This window comes from Rhinopithecus bieti, unplaced genomic scaffold (assembly GCF_001698545.2).
Source record: "Rhinopithecus bieti isolate Rb0 unplaced genomic scaffold, ASM169854v2 scaffold_4781, whole genome shotgun sequence".
Lineage (NCBI taxonomy): Eukaryota > Metazoa > Chordata > Mammalia > Primates > Cercopithecidae > Rhinopithecus > Rhinopithecus bieti.
In genome coordinates, this window is record NW_016805181.1 from 2477073 (window position 1) to 2482079 (window position 5007).

Consider the following 5007-nt stretch of genomic DNA (forward strand, 5'->3'; position numbering starts at 1 on the left):
AGAGCTGTCCCAGCCTTTGAACTGGAGTGTTAGGTATGAATGAACTAATGCTCAGAGTTTGGGAAAAGAGACGAGTTTTGTTTTAAACCCCACTCGACTGTGACTACATAGCTCAGAGCAAGTCACTTCATCTTATGAGCCATGGTTTCCTGATTTTAAACAAGAGAAGTATTATCCACCTAAGGATATGTCTTTGACCTAGTTTGAATCAATATAAAGAAACTGATAGCTTTCTCCAACTTAACAATGGACTGTCATTTGCTTGGTAGAAAGGGTTGCAAGGGCCTGGCCGGGCATGGTGGTTCACACCTGTAATTCAAGCACTTTGGGAGGCCGAGGCAGATGGATCACGAGGTCAGGAGATCGAGACCATCCTGGCTAACATGGTGAAATCCCATTTCTACTAAAAATGAGAACAACAAAAAAAGAAAAAACTAGCCAGGCATGGTGGTGGGCACCTGTAGTCCCAGCTACTCAGGAGGCTGAGGCAGGAGAATGGAATGAACCCGGGAGGCGGAGCTTGCAGTGAGCCAAGATCACGCCACTGCACTCCAGCCTGGGCAACAGAGTGAGACTCTGTCTCAAAAACAAAACAAAACAAAACAAACAAACAAAAAAAGTTTGCAAGGGCCTTGACTGTATGACATTAGTTACAAAATGTTCACTTCTCTCTTCTGAGATCTTCCGTTTATTATACTGTCACCGTTTACTTAGCTTTCATACCCAAATATTTCCCATCCTCAGAGCCCAAGAGTAAGAAGCAGGGATTTATTTCCCACTTGAAAAAAGCTTGCTGTCTGTAGCTTTCCACTGCTGCATGACAATTATCACAAGTTTGACAGCTTACCTATTTATTATCTCACAGTTCTATGGATTAGAAGTCTGGGTAGGCATGACTGGGTTCTCTTCTTAGGGCCTTACAGTAGGGTCAAAATTAAAGTATTGACCGATTGGGTTCTTATCAGGAGGCTCTGGGAAAAATCCACTTCCGACAACTTTCAGGTTTTTGACAAAATCCAGTTTCTTGGGGTTATAGGTCTAAGGTAGCTATTTTTTCCCTCACTATTGGCCTGGATTGCCTTCAGCTCCTCTAGGCTCTCATATCCCTTATTCCATATTCTCTGAATACGGCCTCCTCTATTTCAAAGCAGTAACGATATATTGAGTCTTCCATGCTTCCAGCGTTTCTAAGTTCCCCTTCTGCTTCAGAAAAAGCACACTGTTGTCAAGAACTCATGAGATTGGGCCAGGCCCAGCTAGATAATTTCCACATCTTAAGGTCAACTATACCATATAATGTAACAAAATCGTGACAGGAATGCCTAAACATACTGATAGGTTCTGGGAATTAGGATGGGATATCTTTGAAGGGCCATTCTACCTACCACATCTGCTAAGTTTCAACTTCCTACCCAGCAACCTGCCCCCTCCCTAGGTAATTAACAGCAGGAATATCTTGAGAACAGACAGATTACAGCTTACTCTTCAGAAGAAAGTAAGTGGTTTGAGACAGAGTTCTCAAACCTTAAGACCCAAAAAGTGCTACTTGGGATTAATTTAAATAGATAGATAAATAAACAAATATTTACATCTAGATATGTGCTAATAAAAGCTCAGAATAAAATAAAATAAATTCTTCTAAGTTTGTAGAAAAAGAAAAGAAGAAAGCAGTAAAGATTAGATTATCATCTAATTTCTTTTTGGCAATGTTGGATGCTAAGAATAATGGAGGAAGTTTTTTCAGAGTTATGAGATAAAATTATGTTGAAAGAAGAGTCCTAGAATTGACACACACACTACCACTCAGATGATAGGAAAATGTAAAGATGTTCTTGGTAATGCAAGGGCTCTTAAAACTCACAACTCAGAGAATCTTCCAAAAGACTTGTTTGAGCACAGATTATATCAAAATAAATAATAAATTCAAGAAAGGGAAGATATATGTGTGTGTTTTTTTTAAATAACCTTGCAAAAGACTCAAAACCGTAACATAGAAAGCCACACCAAACTCCAGCAACCGATAGAACTTATAGTTGAAATAATTATTTTGCATACTTCAAAATATTTTAACATCAATCTGTACCTTAGTATACAAGGAAGCTAGGGTTAGAGAGATGGGGAAATGAAATTTTCCTAAAGTTTTATCTTGTTGAAATAAAAGATATAGATACTGGCTGGCTCTAGAAATGATATGTAATCCAATGACTTAAGAGTTTTCACCAGCAAAATTTATATAGGATGTATAAACATGAAAATACTAGAGGAATAACATGAACAAGGAAAACTCAACCACCTAAAACAAAACAGGACAGAGAAATAAAATAAACCCTGAAAACCTCTTTAAGTCGAAAATATGAGTGCAAAAATAAGTCCAAAGGAAGTAATTGCAATGAATCTGAAGGAAAGAGATCCTTAGGTTGGGTAATGGCTCTGTACTATTTACAAGTGGCACACCTAAAACAGAATGAAACGTAAAAGACAGAATGTATGTTTCATTCTGTTTTAGGTGTACCACTTGTAAGTAACATAAATTGACTCTTTTATTGGTACCAGGTACACTGTTATAGTACAAACCCCAAAACAGCAATATTAATTTCAGGCAACAGTGAATTTAAAGTGAGGATTTCTAAGTAAGACAATGGAGAGATAAAATATTGATAAATAATGTAATCATTAAAAATCATGGAATCCATATGAAACATAGATTTTTAGATCTCTAACAATCTTGATTCAAAATTTGTAAAGAAAAAACTAACAAATTAAAAGGAAAACAGACAAATCCACATTCATGTAGCTCATTTTAATGCACAGTTTTCTGAAATCAGCAGATTAAACAATAACAAAGGCTTGAGAGCTGAGCTTCCCAGCCGTTCCCACAGCGGTGCGCCGCAGATGGGTCACTGAAGTGCTGAGATATTGATCCATGTGGCCATGGGGTGGCCTGGTGGGACCTGAGGCAGCCACAGCCTTAAACCAATTACCTCAGGCTTCAAGCAGCTTTGTTCAATTCTGAGTGTGCCATACAAATAAATTTCTTGGAAAGCTGTGCTCTGACCTGAACAAATTTTAGAAAAACTAAGGATAATTAAATATGATTAGATACATTATATAATGAAAATGTGTGAATGATATCATTATATGTATTTATATGTCTATTTTCTATGAAAATTTGCACCAACAAATAGAAATAATATATTTTTAAAAAAACATGAGTATTCAAAAAAGGTACTGTATTAGATCTTAAAGAAAATTTTAATAAAATACAAAAAAATACATTGAATTATTGCTGTAGTGTAATAGAATCAGAAAATACATCAAAGGATGACTTACACTAAAATTATTTATTTCATACTAAAATATTTTGAAACACACACTTCTGTCACTTCTTGTGCACTTTTCTGTATGTACGTTAGACTTCAATAAAAATGGCCCCATAAAAGGTTTTAAATAAATTTTGAATTAAAGAGAAAATTAAAATGTCTATTTACAAATAAACTACAATGAATGCACTTCATTTTGAAAGCTGTAAACTGTTGGCTTAGCAGTCCTCATAGATAGTCTTACTTTCATATAAGAGAAAAAAGGAAAATTGAGAATAAAAGAAGTAAGCATCCAATTAAAGAAGATAAGAAAATAAATCCAAATAAATCCCCTCAGAAAAGAAGACTGCTTTGATAAAGCTAAAAGCAAAAAATATGGAAATTTTAAAAGGTTATAAAAAATCCTAAATAATAAAATGAAGAAAGGGGGGTTATTTTGGAAAAAAATTGATAAGATAGGAAATCCATGACAAATTAACCCAAATTAAAAAAATAGAAGAATGAAAAAGAAAAAATATGGAGATTAGAAAAGGATAAACATTATTTAAATGGATAGAGGAATAAAACATTCATTTTCAGGGCAAAAGTTGAAAAACTAAAAAATGTGAATGTTTTTTCTGGTAACATATCATTTAGTAAACTCAAATCAACAAAAGGTAGCACACTGATTTAATAACGTGGGAAAATTTTAAAAGTAGTCAAGATCTAGCCCTATAAAACAGATTCCTGCTCAGTTTGCTTTTCAAAAATAGGGTAATTCCCGTGTTGTATTGACTGATCTGGAGCACAGAAAAATAACACTTCACAGCCAATTTAATGCTATTTGGATACTAAACCCTAAAAAAGGCTAACATACATGCACACACACACACACACACCCCACACACACATGATCCAGCCTCACAAGCATATATACAAAACTCAGACACAGGACACTTATACAATAATATGTTGCATTGAATTAAAAATGTAATGCATTATGAATATTTAAGGTTTCTCCCTTTCTATTATAGTTATTGCCATACAATAACAGTTCCTCATCAGGAAAACAATTAATGAAATTCACTATTAACATTTCAAAGGATAAGGGCCATGGGATCATCTTAACTGATGTCAGAAGATATTCCTGATTGGCCACATGTACACATACACACATTCCTCAGTCAGCTGGTATAACGAAATAGCCACACTCTGATAATGTGAATTGATGTAGTTGCATAAAATCCATGAAATTCATTAAATAAAATTAAAAGAAGCATAAGTATTAGTAAAGAAAAAATGATATTTGCAGATCCTTTAATTATTTAGACAATAAAAACAAATAAGCGTAAAGAACTTTGTAAGGTTGTTGGACTAAAAACCCACAAAACAATTCAATAAATTCCAATATATAGTGATGATTACATGGAAATTGTAAGACAAAGTGGAAATCATAAGGGAAATTATAATGGAAAAGCACTTCTTATTGCTATACAAATGAATTAAAAATACCTAGGGACAATCTTAACAAAAATATGCATAGCCTATGTGAAGTAAATTAGAAAACTGGCAGAGGATATAAAAGAACACTCGACTAGAAAACACCTAGTATTATAAAAATGTAACTTTATCACAGATCAATGTATAAATTAAATGCAGTTCTACTCAGACTCTTAACAGGATTTTTTTTTTTTTTTTTTTTTTTTTT